The sequence below is a fragment of the Topomyia yanbarensis genome, chromosome 3, assembly GCF_030247195.1.
Source record: "Topomyia yanbarensis strain Yona2022 chromosome 3, ASM3024719v1, whole genome shotgun sequence".
Classification (NCBI taxonomy): Eukaryota; Metazoa; Arthropoda; class Insecta; order Diptera; family Culicidae; genus Topomyia; species Topomyia yanbarensis.
This window is the reverse complement of record NC_080672.1, coordinates 310008444-310030796: the sequence shown is the minus strand read 5'-3', so window position 1 is coordinate 310030796 and position 22353 is coordinate 310008444. Positions and strand designations below refer to the sequence as shown.

Sequence of the window (22353 nt, the reverse complement as noted above, 5' to 3'; positions counted from 1 at the left end):
ATTCGAGTTTTCATTGTGCTCAAACACGAGAATTTTACTGTTTTCAACGCATTTGTGTTATTATATTGGTTCTTAACAACGAAGCAAAGCGGTTGATGTCAATTTTTACGCATTCCATTGATTGTAAGGCAAGAAATTACCAAATTAGTGAGGTACCTTGCTTAGTATGGTGAAAATAGGCTCATCACCCTAACACAATTTTTTGCCTTTCTCATATAGAAAGGTTATGCAATCACTCTGAAAAACGTCAACCTAATCCCGGCCCGGAGGGCCGAGTTTCATATCCCATTCGACTCAGTTCGTCGAGATCGGAAAAAGTCTGTATGTGTGTATGTATGTGTGTGTATGTGTGTGTATGTGTCTGTGTGTGTATGTATGTGCGTATGTGTCAAATAATGTCACTCATTTTTCTCAGAGATGGCTGGACCGATTTGCCCAAACTTAGTCTCAAATGAAAGGTGCAACCTTCCCATCGGCTGCTATTGAATTTTGGATCGATCGGAATTCTGGTTCCGGAATTACGGGTTTCAGAGTGCGGCCACACAGAAATTTCTCATATAAACTATAGGAAAAATTAAAAAGAGAATTTTTATTTTTGATGCTAAATGTGTTCAAGGTGCATGAAACGTCGAGATTTGATGCAAACTCGAAAAAAAAAATTGACGACGATACACTTTTTTGGATTTTGGCACATTTTTGTCTTTCTCATATAGAAAGGTTATGCAATCACTCTGAAAAACGTCAACCTAATCCCGGCCAAATTTTTTTTTCAACTCGCATAAGGTTTCTGGATTTTAAGAGGGGCGTAGTTGATGGTTTACGGAGAGGGGTTAAACCCCCCTCTACTGTTCACTCCCCTCCTTTAAAAATCTCCACCCCTCAGACCACCACCCCATCCAGCCCTCATACCCCTCCCTTTCAACCCCATCATATTTAAACCACCACTATATCACAAAGCATACCAATTTAAGCTGGGGAGTCGTTCGTTCATGGGACTTTCGCCCTCCTCACATACCCACCCCCGCATGACAAAATGAGTTAGCAAGCAGATAACATTGATCTAATGCTGATTAGGCTAATGGAATATGATATTTTTTTGTTTCAAGTGTTTCACCGTCGACACGTAGCTCATCAAGTTCGTGGCTGGCATGCCATTGTGTATAAGTGCAAAGTGTACTAAGAATGTAATGGACATTTCCACAATTATGTTGAACATAAAAAGCCTCCGTGCCATAGTTTAGAGAAATGAGAAAGGCACAATTACACCGCTAGGTGGATTAAAACAGGTTTTTTTTGAAATTCCCGGATAATCGAGTCCGACCTGTAGCAATATGATCTCCTTAGTTTCATTTGAATATCATAAAAAAATCAATATGTAATCCCCTAGTTTTAAGAAATTTAAAATGTAAAGCAAATCAAAATTGGCACCTTTAAGCTAACGCAAACATGCCTTATCAAATAAACGATTGAATAAAAAAAAAATCATGGTGTATTTTCGTAACACAAAAAACACCTTATTCCGAAATTTATGAGTCAGCTTTCTCATTTCGAGGAACGGATTTGTACCCGTGCGTTCGTTTTAAATTTTCTGTACAACCAGTAAACACCTGATAGAAAGATACTTTTACTGGTAATTCATAAAATTAAATTACTAATTAACTGAACAAGTTAGCAATTCTTAGCTGAAACATATTGGTAAGGATCTGGAAATTTTGCTGACTCACCAGTATTTTTGACGTTTAGATAAAAATGGAATCTTGCGGAGAGATCGGTGACAGAATTATTTCACTCAATTGATTACCGAACGGTTCGCAGTTTAAAACCGTAATAAAATTTTACTGTACACAGTAATTTAAACTAAGTGTATAGTCTGCAATGAATCGATGAGATGACTCAAATAACTTGTACCGTTTCTGACAGTATTTTTTTTTCAAAAAAAATTGACTTCAGGATTGGAATGCTACAATTTAAATATACATAAATCCGTTCTAGCTCAAAATCAATCAAATCTGTTTCTATTGCGTCCATCGCACAATGCTATCCGAGCAAACCCCGTCTCTACCCTGACAGGTATTCCTCAATTGGCAAACGCACGTTCCGCCCAACCAGATGGGTGTCAATTCGTGCCGCTTCATTCCCACTTGCAAAGTACACTTTTCTTTTACTACTTTAGTCGATTTACTTCCTCCCAGGAACGGCAGTTGCAGCTGAACCGTCGTCTGTCCGCTTCGGTGCTCCCGGTCTTCAGTACGTTCTAATTTACTCTCGGGTTCGTTCTCGTGTAGACGACACGATTTTTCTCGAAAATAGAAAAGAAAAACATCCAAACTCAGCGTTTTCTCTACCAGAAAAACAAACTTCTCGGTGTGGACCGAACTCGGCGTGGAGGCGCGCGGTTGTGTATGTGTTTCGATTTTGATGTTTCAGCTATCGAGTCAAACTTCAGGAAAATCGTCACCGGAACTTTGCCCCCGAGCAAAAAATTTAATTGAGTTTCCAACGGGACAAAGTTCGATAGAAAACAACATTGTCAGAACAGTAGTAAAATTTGTGTAATGATGATGTAGCGAAAAGTTTGCTCAAAGGAAAGTTCTACATGGCTGAATCCGCAAAGCCTGTAACCAGAGCGCATGGGGCAACGAATCAACAACTACGGCATAAAAAATGGGACTTTCAGTGACAACGCCTGTGTTTCGACAATCAGTTAGTGTGGGGAGCAAACAAAAAAAAATCTAATATCACTGACAAGTGTAAAATTTACCCTCATTCCGGTCGTTGCCTCGGACTGCTAGGGAAAGTGTCAGAGGCAGGGATAAATGAGGCCGAGAGTGAGGGGTTTCTGATCCTGTTAAAGTTGCCAGATAGTGGTGGCGCTTGGCTTGGGTGTGCCTGCCGGTACTGTAATCGGCTATTGCCTGTGTATCAGTGCTCCAAGTGGAAGACAGTATGTATTGTACAACGTTGCTGGATCTGGTCCAACGGGGAATAGCTGCAACGTTGCATGGTGGGTTGGAGGCGGTGGTCAGAAAAGTGTGCAAATTACATTAATTTATCCTGATGGCATCGGGAGCAATTCCAGGGAATCGGCGTAACTATATTTCGAGTTTTGTTTGTGTTTTACTACAATTGACTGAAACAACATCCCTCCCATCAATTTTTCAGTTGGAGGTTGTATTAGTGACAAGAATGGTGGTATTATGTGGTGAGCGTCTGTATCTAGTATCAGCGACGTTTAACTGCATTACTCTACGATTTTTATTATTAGATAGCATTCAACGTTAAGATTATTGAAACTGTTGTAGTGATTAGAATAGTGTTATTATACTTTCATTGAATTTTTAATCTTTCAGTTTCAAAAGTATTTGTAGTTGTCCGTAGTCAGGGTTTTGTTAATACTCAACCTTCTATATGTAATTGGCAATAAAAATAATTACTGTTACTCAAGTAATAACGCAAAACAGGAACTATCCTCGAATTAATACTGTACATACATACTTGCTGAATATTTTTAGACAAGTTATTCTCTCAAAATTTAAATTAGATTGGAGCACCACAACTTGATTTACACAGCTCTTTATAATGCGGGACTGTTGACTCGCTTCACCGTTTCTTTGCGACGATCACGATATGTCAGGAACCAATTTACCTATCATTCGGAAATTTGCACCAGTTGTTCTATATTATATGAGTTATTTCTGAACAAAACTATGAAATATTGAATGACCGCTTAAATTTTTTGGACCGGAATGGAAATACAATGGGTTAAAAATTGATGCATAAATACGTTAATTCTACTGACTTCAGATAGTTACCAGAAACTGAAAAAAGATTTTATAGTTCTTAGTGAAAACAATTCGACTAACTCAATATATATTATACATCCTAAAATCCATCGACCTGCTGCAATCCGTCGAACGTCAAAAATTAGTCCGATATATGTCCATCTGTTTTGACGGTTAATTTTGACCCCTTCAGGTTTCATTCGAATCAATATTGTCATGATTTGCCACAATGTGTTTCGTTTCATTGACTGAATCGCACGACGCTTCAAAATCCATCCACAGAGAATAAGTCTGCAAGTTGTACTTCTGAGATATATCCAGAATTAGTTGCATGGTAAACATCGGACTCTTCGTGTCAGATTTCGTCGTGTTTCACAAATTTATCTGGAGTACCACAGAGGAGCAACCGACAATGAGCTCTCGACGCTTTCTTATGTTCCATTTTTACAGTATGGTAAAAGAAGAGAGGAACATTAAAATAATGTTTTAAACTGAAATCGACACTCTTCCAAATATATGAGATGAATGATTTAATTTTAAGGGTGACCAGACGGACATGTCTTGGTTTTTAGTAAACTGTTCTGGTGTCCTGGGACTTCAAGGGACATGCTTGATTTGTCCTGGTTATACTCTTTCAAGGCAAAACACATCTTCGCTTGGTTCATTCTGGTCGCAACGTAAACAAATCTATCCGGTTCTGAGCGTGGACGATAGTTACCTGAGTTTCTTCTTGGTTTACATCGTTTTACAATCCTGGACCCAGCGAATTTCCTCCGCACCTTTTAAAAGAAATACCTTGACGTTTTGGTAACTTAACGTATTCTCATCGTATGATCATATTTTGCCAGTGACATACAGTGACACAATCTCATATTCGTACATCTATAGTGTATATGTTTAATATTGTTTCACAAACGTTTGCGCTATTTATTGTTTTGTAAATGTGGTAGTAGAATCATCATCTGTCGTTCTCTTACCATTTGTAATCTAATGTGTGCAAGTTTCCGTACACTACACATAAAAAATCATTACTTGGTGTGAAAATTGCACAATTTCATATTCGTACACTTTTGAAAAGTCATTTAGTTTGTAATTTAAGACCTGTCATTTCTTTATGTTTTTTTTTTGTTTTACTTTGAGAAATAGATTTTATGACTACAGAAAAGTGTTCATTGGCACAGTTTCTTCAACACTAGTTTAAGAAATTCCCTCAAATTAACGTAATGGTTAAAAAAAAGAAAACTAACTGCCATTATGGGACGGAAACTAATTATTACTCACCAAAATGAAGCTAAATCACTTCATAAAATCTTTGAGATTGTTCAAAGGTTGCGTCCAACTATTTAACATGTTGTTAAAAACTTTGATTTGGCGAAATGCAGAACAGATATTGCGGAACTTGAACTGTAAAAAATTTACGATGAGGGATAAACGATTTTTAATAAGAAAAAATTGGGAAAATTGAGTAATTAATGTTATATACATGGTAAATAAATTGAATCATAGCATTTAAGTATAAGTCTGCTCTGGTACGGCTCGTAATGGACGGAGAACGGACAATTACAATGACTGTGTTCTGAGCAAGAAGCTGTTCATCAATGAGAAGAACAAAGAATTGATTTTTATACACTAAACAACTTTATTGGAATATTGGAAAGATGTTAAACTTTGTCTACGAGTCCAAATTCAACATCTTTGACTCAAATGGCTGTTGTTTTGGGTGGAGAAAATCGAACTCAGACCTGGACGTAATAGTCTTATAACAGCAGCTAAGCGCAGGACAGTGGAATTATTGTATGGGGTATTATATGTCCACTAGAAGTGCTAGAAATTTGGTCTTCATTGATGGAATGATGGATCAGAATGTGTATTTTAATATGAATATCTTAAAATAAATTTTAAAGCAAAGCTTCCATAAAACGATACTTTTACTAAAAAATTGTGGACATTGGAAATTCGATCAGGAGAAGAACCTAAAGCATAAGGCGTGCAAAAAACGTTTAGAGGGAATTTATAATTGTTTAAATGTTATGGATTCTCCACTGCAGACCCCGTTTATTAACTGATTAGAAAAATAAATGGGAGTATTTGGATAAAAAGTGCAAAACTATCCGGATTATAATGAGAATAATCTTAGAAACTACTATTTAGAAGAATGGGATAAAATTTAAGTTGAATGCACACAAAAACTAGTGGTTAGCATTCCAATACGATTGAAAACTGTAATTACAAACAAAAGGTATCACATTGAACATTTATTATAGAAATTTCAATTGATTTTTGAAAAAATATGTGTACTGTACGAATATGAGATTGCGTGTATATTTGACTATCCTTAGAATTATCATTTTTTGTGAAAAAATGAGCATTTGTAGTACAAAGATAATTATTGTATCTTCCTTATGCTGTCTAGTAAACTATTTCTACATAAATAAAATGTCTCGTGAACTAATTTTTAATTGTAAAATGCAGATAAGCATTCCGCACAGCGGTGTACGAAAATGAGATTGTGTCACTGTATTTCCATCTTAAGATGGATTGTAAGAAATCCGTGAACATGTTCCCAGTCCATAAAAAGGTAATTAGGAGAGACGTCAATAACTATCGAATAACTTCTTCCAAGGCAAAACAAATCTTCGTTTGGCTCATTCTGATCGCAACGTAAACAAATCTACCCAGTTCTGAGCGTGGACCAAATTCTGGGCGCTATCGACGTTGATGAAACGATAATTATCTGAGTTTCTTCTTGGTTTAAATCGTTTTTCAATCCTGGGACCAGTGAATTTCCTCCGCACATTCAAATTGTTACATTGACGTTTTGGTGACTTCACTTATTGCCATCTTATGAATTACGACACTATAACAAATTCGTTAGGCAAGCTATCTCAAATGGTTAAATTGACTGATAGTTTTGCATACGAGAGCTGGAGGAAAACAAAATCTCAAGCAGTGTCTGTGAAAAAATTTTCCATAGAGCTCTATTGAGAGTTATTTCGAAATTTTTCGAGCTGGTCATTATCAAGATTTTTGACAGCTCATTTCCAACCACAGATGCAAAGTCCAACCAAAGAAGTTTGGTTTGTTTTTCTCACGAAATACCTAACCTCAACCGGCTTTTGCCATGCAACTTTTTTCTCACGAAATAATTCCGCACCATTTCTTTTTTAACGGGAGTAGAAAGGTCAAACCCATGAGGCTCACTGACAGCAATACCTTAGTGATGATCAACATGGCTTGACACCTGGACGTTTGGCAGCCACCTTTGCTTCTGTTTAAGACACCATATAATATCATACATAATAAAGAAATTGGAATGTCGTGATCAACCAACAACGAATCTACCGCTGTTGATAAATCGAACGACTATATAACAATCGCTAAAAGGAAAAAGTTTTAAATTAATAATAATTTTTGCAGTTGTGTCGATCCTACCTCACGAGAGAGCGATGTCCATGTACCCACATTTACATTAATGTCAACAAATACCTCATGGAAGGCACCTGATACTGCTGATCTTTCTGCTGTACATCAATGATGCGCATGTAGTGCTGAAGACTTCACGACTGTATGTCTCAAAATATTTCAAATATATATATTTGATTTGCTCGATTGAAGATTTGTCCAACATCTGCATCCAGTTTTTGTTTATTGGTATAGAAAGAGCCGCATGTGTGTAAATTTTTGAAGTAGTGCTCGGTGAGCTCATACCCACGAAAGAAAGACCCGGTTGGTTTCAATTACTGCAGAAATTGAACGCAATATTTTTTCACTCCCAAAAACTTGGAAAAACTTTGCATCAACGGGAAGGCGGCTGTCCTGGTTTTTTGCTCGTCTAATATGGTCATCTTATTTTAATATTATTGGGGTTTGGTTTTCACACGACATGAATCAAGAATTACGAAAATTAGTTGCAGTCAGTCTCGAACAGAGGTAACTTCGATCGTGATTTTAGAATGTTCCAATGCAATGAAATATGTCGAAAATAACACTCAAGAGCAGATGCATAACGAATAAAACCATATAAAATCTTGGCAGATTTCATCTAGTATAAAAAAGTTTTATTTCATATATCTTATCAATATTGATACAAACATTTTAATAAAGGGCCACTTGCTGATGTACAAACAGATACATCCAAATCAGTTACAATAAGGCGCATAAATGCCTTATCTGCACCGCTAAGAAGCAAGCCCATAACCATGCTATGGGTAGACTTTCGTGTCCCTTCGGTGAGGCCAATAAGAGGAAGCCGTGAACGACACACAGCTAAATCTTAACCATTGTGCAGCTGCCCAACAGCTGTTGTGGCAGTCGGTCTCGGAGTCGAGGACAGATGTCGCCCTCCTATCCGACCCGTACAACATCCCTGCCGGCAACGGCAATTGGGTGTCTGACGGGTCTGGAATGGTGGCAATCTGTACAACGGGACGGTTCCCGGTTCAAGAGGTAATACACTCCTCCGCCGAGGGTGTTGCGATTGCCAAGATCATTGGTGTGTTCTATTGCAGCTGCTACGCTCCACCAAGGTGGCCAATATAACAGTTCAACCAGATGATCGACAGGCTTTCGTCAGACCTAGTGGGCCGGAAACCGGTAGTCATAGCGGGAGACTTTAACGCTTGGTCAGTAGAGTGGGGCAGCCGCTGTACAAATAGCATGGGTCAAGCGCTAATGGAGGCGCTTGCGAAACTCGACGCTGTGTTAGCCAATAATGGCTCCGCTAGCACATTCCGTAGAAACGAAGCATGGATTGACGTAACGTTTGCCAGCCCGGGTCTGGTTCCAGGCATGGATGGAGGGTAGACGAGGGCTACACCCATAGCAATCATTTAGCAATTCGCTTTAGGATCAACTATGGTGTGCAGCATCCGAGGGCGGGAGATCCCTCTCAGGTACGCGGGTGGAAGTCCAATCACTTCAACATCGAAGCTTTCACCGCGGCCCTGGGACTGGAGGCCAACTCCGACAGTCTAAGCGGGGATGCACTGGTAGCCGTCCTATAACGCGCGCCACTATGCCGAGGAAATTACCCTTTAACAAGGCCATTAAAAGCAGCAAGAGAGCGTGTTTCGACAACCTGTGTGAGAGTGCCAACGCGAATCCGTGGGGTGACGCCTACAGAATCGTGATGGCCAAGGCCAAAGGGGGCTCTCCACCCTTAGAAAGGTCTCCGGACCGGTTGGCGACGATTATCGAAGTACTCTTCGAGTCACAAGCCCCTGGCCACTTGCACCACGAGACAGTGCGTGTGGGTGCGGCCGAAATGGTGGCTTCGGTGACGAATGAAGAACTACTCGCAGTAGCTAATTCCTTAGCAATGAACAAAGCTCCAGGACCAGATGGAGTTCCAAACAGCGCTCTCAAGGCAGCGATCGTAGCGAACCCCAACATGTTCAGGCTAGCTATGCAGAGATGCCTTGACAAGTGCCGCTTCCCCGATAAATGGAAAAGGCAGAAATTGGTGCTGTTGCCGCCATTGGAAGCCGCCATGTGACCCATCGGCGTACAGACCAATCTGTCTGATGGACACGACTGGCAAATTGCTTGAGAGGATCATCCTCAACAGACTAACCCCGTACTCAGAAGGTACGGACGGCCTGTCAAGCAACCAGTATGGCTTTCGAAAGGGTAAGTCCACGGTTGACGCTATCAACTCAGTGATAAAGACTGCCGAGATAGCGATCCAACGGAAAAGGCGAGGCATTCGATACTGTGCGTTAGTGACACTTGACGTGAAGTTCGCATTCAACAGCGCAAGCTGGGATACCATCGCGCTCTCGTTACACTGGCTTAGCCTACCGGTGGGTCTGTACCGTATCCTGGAAAGTTACTTCCAGAACCGCGTACTGCTATACGAGACTGATGCCGGTCAGAAAAGGGTTCCCGCAGGGCTCGATCCTAGGCCCGGTATTGTGGAACCTCATGTATGACGAAGTTCTGAGACTGAAATTTCTTCCTGGGGTCAAGATCGTCGGCTTTGCCGACTACGTAACCTTGGAGGTCTATGGGGAGTCAATCCCTGAGGTAGAACTAACCGCAGAGCACGCGATCAGCAACGTTAGAGGAATAGATGAGCGCGAGAGGCCTTGAGCTCGCTCAGCATAAGGCGGAGGTAGTTATCGTCAACAACCGCAAGTCGGCACAACATGCAGTTATCCATGTGGGAGAAGGCGTGATCACTTCACAGCGGAGTCTGAAGTCTCTCGGAGTCATCATAGACGACAAGCTGACCTTCGGCAGCCATGTCGACTATACGTGCACGAGAGCTTCGACTGCTGTTGCGGCATTATCGAGAATGATGTCCAACAGCTCAAAGCTGTGCGCCAGTAGACGTAGGCTACTGGCAGGCGTTGCCGTATCTGTCCTCAGGTACGGCGGCCCGTCATGGTCAAGAGCACTGAGGGTAACCAGTTACCTGCACCTACCGCGTGATGTACCTCAGAGTGATATCTGCTTACAGCAAACTTCCACAAGCATGGCATGCTAAGTGGCAGTAGAGGAGCCCGCGAGCGCACCAGGGTGGCTTCGGTCGCCAGATGGCAGCGTGAGTGGGATAACTCCTCGAAAGCTAAGTGGACCCACCGGCTGATACATAACATATCGAGCTGGGTGGGTAGACCCCATGGGGAAGTTCACTTCTATCTGACACAATTCTTGTCGGGCCATGACTGCTTCCGACAGTACCTCCACAGGTTCGGGCACGCAGAGGTCCCCGTCTGCCCTGACTGCCCAGGTGTCGACGAAACAGCCGAGCACATACTGTTCGTATGTCCTCGCATTGACGTCGAAAGAAGAGCAATGCTTGACGTTTGTGGCTGGGACACAACCACTAATACCCTTATTCAGCGGATGTGTCAAGCGGTGAAGTGGAACGCAGTCTCGACTGCAACCACCCAGATTGCCTGCAGGCTACATGGAATCTGGAGCACCGAACAACAGACGATGGGCACGACTAACTAGTGATTGGTTAGTTGGAGCGGAAAGGGCCGAGCGCAAAAAAGTGAGTGAACGCTAGTGATGATGAGAGTGAGAAAGAGAAAACTGGTGCCACGAACCTATGTGTACACACACCGTGTATGTACATGGGGTTCGGTTGTGCAGCGGAACATGTGCACGTGTTTAGGTGCAAAATAACGTGTTTGAGTTCGTACACGAAGTGTGGGTTTAATATGAGCACAGAACCAGAGCGAACATTGATATGCATATGGGAAGACTAGTTCTTAGCATAGAGAGCAAAGTGGTGCGCATTATGATCCGACTATTTTATGGTTAGATTACCAGCATAAAGAAAATAAGTTATAGTTCTGATTCGATCCTACTATTTTGCTATTGGAGTTGGAATTGTCGATAAAAAAGAGATACGTGCGACAGTACATCATCTTATTAGAGGCGTAGTGGTATGTAATCTATAAGTCCCAATATTAGTGGGTTTTGAATGGAGTAGAAATTTTGGTGGCCTCCAAATACATATTTTGGAATATTTGCGACTGTTGGTACAATTTGAGGTTACACAGCAAAAAAATATGATAATATCGAAAATTTATCTAAAAAACTCAACGTAGGGGTTAGGTATTTTTAACATAGAATGTGTGTGCAAAGTTTGAAAGAAATCTGTTAAGTAGTTTTGGAATGGCAGGTAACACCGCAAATCATGTTTTTCCAGAGACTTTGTACAAAAAGTTTCATTACCGAGTTGTTTGTCAATATTTTTGCATAGAAAAATTTAGCATATTATTGAAATGGTATACTATAATGTACAAAAGTTTCGATCAATTCGCTTCACAAAAAGTTAAAAAAATGGCAAAAAAGTGTTTTTTTCGCGCTGAAAAACTTAAACCACCCCCCTTCCCTTAATAAGTATACTATATCTTTCATTTCAGCTTAAGTTTGTGAAAATAGAGTAAGCCATTCCGAAGAAAGGGGTGTGTATTTAATTCAGGGACTTTCCCACTTCCTCGAAGCATCTGGTTCGTGGACTCAATTACAGGTTCAACTTTGCGTCTATGAGTATATACCGCATCAGCAAACTTCCAGAAGCATGGCATGTAAAGCGAAGTATCTTTTACTAACAAAATATCAAATAGCAAACTGTTTTTTGGAATTTGAACTCCAAATAACTAACACTTTTTACAATTCCTATAAATGAAATGTATAGAAACCGCTTAAATTTAAAAAAAATTCTAGTCCCAAAAAATTGCGAATTCCCGATTAGAACGTGGTCGTCTTCAATTGGAACGTGGTCGATTTGGTTCTCTGTTTTTTGATTAGGTGATCTCCAGCTAGCCTTTTCGAAACTTTTGTGGGGGATAGAGGTAATTTTCAGCTCGTTTGTTGTACCACACCTTCTTTTCCGTCAAGCAAAATGATGAAGTTGCGGGTTTTCAGCTCGTCGTGCAGGATTCGTTCGAACCCATGAAAGCCAAATGACTTTCAGTTTCATGTTCCAAGTTTGCTATCCTAGTTTTTTCGTCGTGTGGGCCTTGGCCGATTGTTCCAATCCGTTTTTTCGTCCTGGTTGTTCATAGCGTGGTGTTTTCTGGGTGGTCAGTTGGGACCGCCGTGCATTCTTGTTATCCACCAGTCCATGGAGAACCCGTAGTAACGAACATCGCCACGTTGATCACGTAAGCTTATATTTCTTCTTCTGGACTGCTCCTCCATAGAAAACATCGTGACCTCGGAAAAGGATTCATAAAAACATTTCCCTTACATCGGATCACACCGCCACTTCGTCTGGTTCGCACCGCAGCAAGACCTCCACCCCACCAGCAATACAAGCAGATCCGTTCCTTTCAGTAGGAGGTCGTTGAAGTATATTGCGCTAGACTTCATAGTCGCAGCCCAAAGCATCCTAATTTTACTGGGCTTCATAGGGGTTAACCACTACTCCCAAAGGTAGGTACTACACTCGCTGAGGATTTAAGTTAGCCAATTCTTCTAGCGATGCTTCAATGACGTACTGTTTGAGCTCGTAGCTGCCGTTTTGCTCGGTCACCATTCGTCACAGCTCTGGATCTCTAGCTAGCCGCTTTGCTAAACCTCGGAACCAACTCAGCGTCATTTTACAACTCCCGGGAATCGGATGTTATCTTTCTTACATAGCAAAACTGACTCAATTCGGGTTCCCCGGCGTACTGTCATAGCTTCTAAAATGTTGTGAGCTCGCTTAGCCTCTTCTGACCAGTTTGGTTCAGTTACCACAGCTTCTTCGACGGCGGAAAACGGAATAGTGAAAGGGAATTCACGTGATGATGGAGATGGCGTACTTTCTTGATTGGTTTGGTTGAATCAGCTGGTTAACTTTGGATTGGCTGGCTTCTGTGTAATAGCATGTGATAGCGAATACGACATCCTTCCACATTCGAGCCACATGACCATTGCTGACGTATTCACGAAGCACAATAGCCACAATTTTTTCAGGCTTCGCCATCATCTCGCTCCGATGTCCACTGACTTGAAACTAGGACAGCTCAGGGTATGATGAATATCGTTTCCGCAGTACGAATAGGCTTGCAAAATATTATCAAATGAGGTTTCATTTTCCTCTGTGGATATGAAAGATGCCTCTTTAGTATAAATAAACAGCTTCCCGTTGCTTCGGCTTCTCTGGTTTATCATGTCAAGATTAGCCACGATCAGTTCTTCACCGAGAAGAAAAGTAAGAGTTAACATACTATAAGGGTATCCGAAATTACCTAGACTGATCTACTGCTATTGTTCTTAATCTGATGTTTCGCTTGATCACAGTCGATCAGACGCGAGGGAACAGGCGAAGCTTCTTTACCGACGACCGGGCTGATGGTAACAGCAGAAAAATAAGAAATTTGTTAATTTCATGAATGAATGCCTAAAGCTTCGTATTTTCCCTGATTCTTCAGAAGCTACTACATTTGAAGGTACATACATTCATCTCTTGTTTGTAAAATACGTCAAAGTGGAAAGCCAAACATGTATGATACTTTTCATATCACAGACAAACATTTGTTTGATTGATCTAGTGGTATAATTTGAAATCTGCAATATACAATATACATCAATCATGTTAGAATCACATTTATGTACTACAGATCGGCCTGAACAGAGAGGGCAGAAGTCAGCAGCGTCTAACGATCTTCGAATCTAGTGAATCGCGCATCAAAACCAATGCCACCATCAAAGGCCACCATAGTTATTAAAAAAAAAATTATGAAACTTTTCTATTCAGTAAATGTGAACTTTTTGTCTGTAAGTACTGAATATTCGAATGGAGTCTTTTACGGCTTTACAGTCTATGATAGTAGTTTAAAGGATGTATCGCTTCAACTCCGACGTTTCGGTGGTTTTTTTCTACCCTTTGCAAGGAATAGAGGCCGTTTCATTTTGTTGTTAAGTACACATATACAATCAACAACAAATCGAAATAACCTCTATTTCTTGGAAAAAAGGAAATAAACTACCGAAACGTCAAAGTTTTAACTATTACCAAAGACTGCAAAACCGAAAAAACTCCATTCGTCTTTTCCATTTAAATGTGATTCCGTTGAATATCATTAGATTTGAATTAACAAGTCGAAGTACAGTTACGACACTTCGGTTATGTCACAGATATTACCCACCCAGCTGTTTTGCGAAAATATTTGCACAGGAGACATACTCTGAAGTAAAAGGCCGAGCGATTGTTGAAAGATAATCGGACGAATAATCGCGGAGTAGTCTTGCGCTTTTTGATATCCTTCGAGACCTAGAGATTAGGGGGATCGTAACAAACGTTCAGAAACTCGATGCACCAGAATCGGGTTATAGTTTCAAGAACAAGAATATCGAACGATACAATACCTCCTTCAGCCAAAATGGCTATGATCGAACTGGTGCCCTGTACTCCGAATGCCTATCTGAGTAGGCTAACAATCATAGCACCTTCACCATTACTAACGAGCCCGATGTCATACAAAAATCAGGTAGAAATAATTGCGGATCCGATCGTTAGTAAATAAGCGCATTGACCACGAAGAAACCTGGCACCAATCGTCTTCAGAATATGCAGATTATTCTACCACGTATCTGCCACTTTTTTTAATGTTCGTAGGATCCCATACCTCCAGGAGGTATCATAAGCCTTGGACAAGTAAACGATGCTATCAAACAGTGCTCATCATACTCAGACAATGAACGCTTTAACTACATGTATATGCCGCATGCTGAATTTAACATAGGCGTTGAATGGAAATCATAGTTATTAATTTATTATTTCATATTATAATTTCATATCAAAAGACCAAATTATCTGTCAATGTTTACCAGAAAAGGTTCCTGTGAAGTTCGCTATACCGCCTTAATTTGGCGTTTATATCCCTTGTTCATTTACAATTCATCTCCAAAAATACTCTGATTGATTGAGAAAATTCCCAGTCTACCATTTCATTAGTTTCCCCTTTGATGTTAAATATAAAAAAATAATACCACCTAAACTGTACATCCAATCCCATAGTGCACCGGAAGCTGAGATTGAGCAAGTGAGCGAGCGAGTACGTAAGTTCTTCTACACGTTTATTTCGGTCCATATTTTCCACGAGTGCAAGAATCAAGAGCAAACAGCATCCATCCCGACGCGACTCTCGGTTTCCTGTGTGCGTGTAGGTCGAATGGACCGCGGAGAGTCCGTTGGTGCTGATGATGGTGATGATGACGATGGAGCCCCAGCGAAACTGAGAAAAGTGATCTCCGCAAGAAGTTGGTTCAGTGCTAGAAATCCTCGTGGAGACCAACCCGAACTGTAATTGTGCGAGAGCTTGTGATTCGGAAAAAGAGTATTCCAGAGAGCGGGAGGATGTATGAGAGTTACATAATAGTCTCTTTCTAACTGACAATAGTGTGATGAATTATGAATAAAGTGTCATCCAGCATGTCAATCGGTGGGCGCGGTGGCACCGACCAATAGTTTTCTTCTAGCAAACTGTTGATTTGGCCGCTGTACTGCGGCATCGAATCGAAACGCTAGACGCAACGTTCCCCGTGTTGTGAAAGACCATAGATCTCAAACAGTGTCGTGAACGTGCAACAGTTTCGTTACACATCAGTCATGCCTACCTAGAGCGAAGCTACGCTTGCATATAGTGTGTGAACCATCACCCATTTTCTCACCCACCACCCACCAGCCGTGCATTACATTTCAAACCATTATCGTGCTCTTTAGGTGCTAGGGAACTAATCCCCGGGTTTCGTTTTGTGTGCGTGCACTCAATTCGACGTCGCGCCCTAATGTGCCAAAACAAAAACAAAACTACCTAAACTGAAGTAATTTTAGATACAGACAACGAATCAATTTCGACGTCGTTGATTCAAATACGAAAAGAAGAAACGAAAAAAAAACGACAGTTTGCAAGAAAAAGTTCGAAGAAAAAGCCAATTCAATTACAACGCTATTTCCATTCATTCATTAAATCACCTGGACTGTACACCGCCCCGATTGTCAGCCGCAGCAGGAGTCAACCGGTTCCCATTCCAGCGTGGAAAAAAATCCAACACCTCCTTGAGTACCTCACACCGTGAAACCAGCTGCTAAAGGTAAGTCGAGAAACAAAAACAACAACAGAGCGAGAGAGAGAGAGAGAGATAGAGGACGATACGTTTCAAAGCGGACGCCCACCATGTATCACACATCACAAATTAGCTAGATCCTTTCACGAAATGTCACTCGGAAATTACGTGACTCGATGTCGTTCTGCCCGTTTTGGCCTGTCCCAACGACCGACGGACCGACACAGTCAGCATCGACGACCGCAGTTTGATAGAGGTAAACATTAAGCTGTTATACCTCAGGCTACCCTCCTCTCGTCTACCTCGGCTGCCGATGCTGTCGCTGCTGAATACGTGGTAGTCGGCACTCGGTTGTCGCAAGTGTCACGCAATTTTCGAATGGTACTGTGCTGGTGGATGGTACCTACTACATAGAGCATTAGAAATGTAAATCCATATACGAACGAACAAACGGTGACGTCATTTAGGTTGTTTTTTGTGTGCATACTTTCCCCATGTGAATCCCCGGAGGACGAACAAGTCGTTCATCGCGTCATCATGGGCGTTGGATGCTTGTTTCGGGGAAAGTTGTGCTATTGGATTCTAAGGGTTGTATAATAAATGGAGACGCATTGTAGTTGAAGTTCAACAATAACCACGCGGACCCGTTGCAGGGTGCATCCTGATGAATAAATATTATTTTTTGAAATTTAAATGAACTCTTTAACAAAGTTGTGCGTACCGGGAAAACTTTTGACTGGGAATAAATGTTTTTTTAGTTTTTATTCAGATCTTTTATTTGATAAGACACGTTTGCGGAGTTTGCTCCCCTTCTTTTATATTAATCTACATTCTTAGTCTTAAGATAGTTGTAAAAAAAAATTGAGAAAAATAATTATTGTTCAATCTTGTATATCGAATCGTATTTTTAGTTTAAGATAGTTGTAAAAAATGTTCCTCTCAATATTAAAAAATGTTTGTGCATTGTAACCTTTTAGTTTTAAGATATTCAAAATGTAAAAAAAAGAATTTGGCACCGCCAAGCTAACGTATTTGTGCCTATTAAATAAACGAACTGAATGAAAAACACACCTTTGCGTTAACATATAGATGCCTTTGTTTGAACATTGAATTTTTATAATAAAACTAAGAGATTTTTACAGCTATCTTGAAACTAGGGGTCCATATGGACATACAAGACGGGAGAATACAGTTTTATTGAAATTAAGGGAGTCAATTAGACTTATTTTTATGAGTGGTTGACTTTGGAATTTTTTAGCGAGAAAGATTACACTGCGAAACAAAATAAAAAATTTTTTGGGAGCAGAACAAAAAAAACGGCGAAAGGTTGGGGTTCTAGGAAACACCTGGTGAAGAAATTTTTGAAAAAATGGAACGAGGCTTCACAGATTAAAACCAAAGTTTGTATGGAGAGCTAGGGGTGTTCAAGAGGGAAGATATCAATGAAAATGATCATCCTAAATTGTTGCATAAAGTCTTACATAAAATACTAATTACATCGAATAAGTAACCTATGCAACTTTTTAGTTCAATCGGACATCATTAAGGGGGTGCGGTTTTTGAATATAGATTTCATAATATTTGCAAAACTCCAAAGAGGGGAATAAATGAAATGCTGAAAATCGTTTTTTATTTGTCTAAATATGTCTAAAACTGGCATGAAACATCAGACGAATTTCGCGCCAAATCGTATTCAGAGTTGGCAGAATCCTCTCAGATTCTAATGAAACTTTCTATACGGGGCCGCACACAAATGACGTAGCTTTTTTTTGACGATTTTCGACCCCTCCCTCCCCCCTCATTTGGTCACAAAACTCAAACCTCCCCCTTGTAAATAACGTAGAATTTTCCTACACCTCCCCCCTCCTTGCGCAACGCTGCCGGGGGATGAAAAAAAAATTACATATGTTTTTCAATGCTTTTAAATACATGTCCTTACAACATGTTTGACGGCTTTTATCAACATTTTCGTTATAACAGCAAATTGCGTACAAAATAAGACCATTTCATCACAAATATAGTGTTTACAGTTTTGTTTTGAATTTTATATGTCATGGGGCATGAAGAGAAGTTCTCTCAGTTAAAAATCATGATTTGAAGAAGCATTCGTTCATCTAAATTACTAAATTTTGTTTGGTTGAATCTGAAGAGAAAATTTAATTTAGCTACCAAGCTAAGTCTATTAGTTAGTAACATAAGCTAACTAATGTAGTAAGTTACTTCCGCATACTAAATGTTTCGTTGTTTTTTTGCGAGTCTGTAATCCCGGAATCGTAAAATGAACCACATTAAAAACCGTGTGAAAAGTAACTTTCGTTCATTTTAATTTATTTCTGTTGGGAATGGAGGAACATTAAATTGTTTTCTCTACTCTTCTGACCCTATCTCCCCCACGTCACACTTCGTCACAAATTAGGTATACCCTCCCTACCCCCTAAAATGCTACGTCATTTATGCATGGCCCCTACATGAAAACTTTGTCACAAAAAGCCACTTTGCATACTTTGTTTTTCCAAAAATGATGTAGACTGTCTTTTGAAAAGGGCCAAACTTTTTTGACCAATTTTTTTCAAATGGCTATAGTCTAAAAACGACAAATCCTACAAAAAATGTTGTAGAAGTGGTTTTCACAAAATTAGTCAAATTTTCGAATGAAAATATTGAAAAAATTCTTTATCGACTCCTACACTGAAAAAAATCGATTTTAAAAATTTAAAGTCGATTTACAAAAAAAAACCCATTTTTGATTTGGATGAAATTTTGCTTCAAAATAGATAATTATGTTCTCTATCTACCGTCAAAAATTCAAGTTCGGCACTTTTAAGGGAAAAAAATATTTGAAAAAAAAAACTTTTCCTTGTCCAAACTGTTTTTTTTTTCAAAATTTCATCCAAATCAAAAAATGGGTTTTTTTTGTACATCGACTTTAAATTTCTAAATTTTTCAATGTAGGAATCAATGAAGAATTTTTTCAATATTTTTATTCAAAAATTTGATTAGTTTAGTGAAAATCACTCCAACAACATTTTTTTGTAGGATTTGTCATTTTTAGACTATAGCCATTTGAAAAAAAATTGGTCAAAAAAGTTTGCCCCTTTTCAAAAGACAGTCTAGATCATTTTTGGAAAAACAAAGTGTGCAAAGTGGCTTTTAGTGATAAAGTTCTCATATACAGAAAGTTTCATTAAATTCTAAGAGGGTGAGTTGTTCGAGTTGGCGCGAAACTCGTCATCAGCATCTAGTGTCAAAACAAACGAAAACTTCTTAAAACAAATTTAATTTTTTTTGTAGTTCCAAAAGGTTTTAAGAAAGTTTTTAAAAAAATAAATTCGAAAATCAAAAGTTTTATTATAATGCCTTATAACTTCAAAAAAAATTCCCAGCGAACTGGGCTTGGGAGCAGAACAAATATAAAAATGGCAGAGATTTCATGATTTAGTTGGAACCCTTATGTTATGAAATCAATATTCAAACGCCGCACCCCCTTAATGATGTCTGATTGAGTTAAAAAATGTATAGGTTACTTTTTTTGACGTAATAAGCTATGTAAGACTTTATGCGAAAGTGTAGATTGACCATTTTTATTGATATCTTGAACACCCCTAGTGCTCATATAAACTTTGGTGTTGATCTGTGTAGCCTCGCTCCAATTTCTTTAAAAATATTCAAAAAATCATTGAAACTGAGGCCGCTTCTTCATTACCCGGGATGGAGCAATGCGAGGGGGGACCCAGGCTAAGGTAATATTGTGCGATCCCACAGGTAAGGCACACAAGAGCTCCCATATTTCCCCCAGGGAATATGGCACATGCTTTCTTAGTTTCGTCGAACGAAGAGCCTCTGATGAGCTGAGTCTATCCGAAACGATGAAGTAATGGTCGACGGGCAAAGTATCAATATAACCAAGATCATTGCGTTTGAATAAGGCGGTGAAATATTGATTGAATATACCAAAGCTAGTGGAGCCATCGAAACTTGATAAGTCGATGTGAAACGTCTTGTTGCAGTCCACTTCCCCAAATCTACTATGGAAATGTTTACTGTATCTCTTTTGTTGGCTATTTCCGGCAAATTTAAGACTAAGATAAACGAAAGGAATAAAAATTGAAAGACGGATAGGTATTCTAGAGCCATGCCCGTGCGCAGAAAATTCTCAAGGGGAGGGTTATGATTTTTATTTTTTTTATAAAAATAAAGTATAGAAAGACTCAAACTATGAAGATTTTTTTTCGAGAATCGAATCTTGTGTACCAATCGACTCCGCTCAATAAATTGGGCAAATTTCTCTTATTCAGAAGGAATCTTAAACAGACACCGCTGCCTGATGATTTGTAGCAGTGTCGGATTTGTTTGTATACTACTATAGTAGTAAAACCTACAGACTAAACCTAAACCTCTTGTTTCTCGCATTCATCATCCCTACTACGTAAGTCTCTATTCATTTTATTTTGTGTTAATCGTACATGTTTATTTCATTGCATATTTTTCTTACTTGCAATCCAACCTTGGCGGTTTATAATTATCTAACCTACTCAGGTCTGGTGCAAATGTCGTCACCTATCGAGACACGAACCGATCCGGACGCTCCAACCATAATGATTTACATCTCTTTAAACCACTTTCGCAGGGTTTCTTATCCTTCTCGACGCTGAGAGTTACTCGGTGGCGGTATTCCTCCCGATGCGCTCATTTTCGTGAGCCTGCGCGACTTACTGGTGGTGGAATGTCTCCGGACACCGACATTACGATTTTCTCCAACTGATCTGCTCACAACTGTTGCTAATAACGATACTTGTGATAAGGTGAACCGATCTGTAGATATCGACCAACTTGACTTACATCCCTTTTCAGCCATACTTGCAAAGCTTCTTCCTTGGTTTCAAGAGACATACTATGTATGAAAACAGCTCGCGGTGTCATTCTTTTTCTGCACAGGAATTCAAATTTTTTTCAAAAGTGATTCAAACCTCTCATGGGAGGGGTTTGATCCCCCAAAACCCTCCCCTTGCGCACGGGCCTGTCTAGAAGAGTCCTTTGCTTTCCGCTAAGTAGGAGTTGGGCGTTGCACCTAAGTCTCCCGCATGGTCTTTGATTGAACATAACTCATCATCAATTCGCTTTAGAAGACCAATCCGTCTTTCAATTTCATTGCTCTCGTTTCTCTTAGTCAATTGAAACATAGTTACACTACAGAAATGTTTGGGACTACTTGCGGACATATGTGATTCGGCATTCAACGAATCTCATCTTACGTGGATGTATCGAAGAATATAGTTAATTGAAGCATGAAAAGGGTTGCCACGGTTGGGATAATATGAAGAAGGTTTGATGTTTTAAGCCATGTAATCGACCTACAAGGACATAAATAGGGTGTGGGAATTGCGCTCGACAAGCCTCTAGAAATTTCCAATTACTGACGAGTTCAAGATATCGCATCGAATGATAATTCGTATTATAGTTCCCAAAATCGATTTTTCAACCGAAGGACGCCCGCCAGCACTTCTAGACTCATCGTATGAGTCGAGTGCCTGCAACGCAAAGCGATACGCAAACAACAATTATGTATTCGCTCTAGTTGGATGGATCGCACCGGAGCGGAAACAGAAATTCCCGTACACCAACACCGACAATATCGTTGTTTAGCACAGCCTAATCAGGTGTCTTGGGTGGGTACCCCACCATGTTCCGGTTTCCGTACAGTGGAAGATGATCCTTTTTGGCACACCTGTTTCAGACATCCAATGTGATATCTCCAGGTACATTTAGAATCAACCCATACCGCGAGACCTTAAAAAACATAAAACCTGAGCAACTGTTTGACTCATTAATTGAAGCTCTAGTTGCGCTGGTTCACGCTTCCTTGCAAATAGCTCAGTTTTCTTCGTGCTGAATTCGATACACAGCTGGAGGGTCCAAGCAGACAAATTGTCGAAGGTATCTTGCAATGGTCTTTGCAAATCGACAGCTTTGGGACCTGTAATAAAGACCACAGCGTCATCTGCAAGCTGCCTTAGCGTGCAGGAATCGACATTCGTCAATGTAATTCACGTAAAAA

At 40.0% G+C, this 22353-nt stretch overlaps 1 protein-coding gene across 3 annotated transcripts in view; it reads left to right on the top strand.

Annotated features, from left to right (window-relative positions):
- Nucleotides 1–16269: 16269 nt before the first annotated feature.
- LOC131692353 (uncharacterized) overlaps nucleotides 16270–22353 on the top strand; it is a 138802-nt gene continuing 132718 nt past the window's right edge. For 2 of the 3 annotated variants that reach the window (XM_058979347.1, XM_058979348.1), the window contains exon 1: nucleotides 16270–16325. The gene's annotated coding sequence lies outside the window, so the exon portion shown is untranslated. The remainder of the gene's footprint in view (nucleotides 16326–22353) is intronic. The other variant, XM_058979350.1, reaches the window with a different exon arrangement.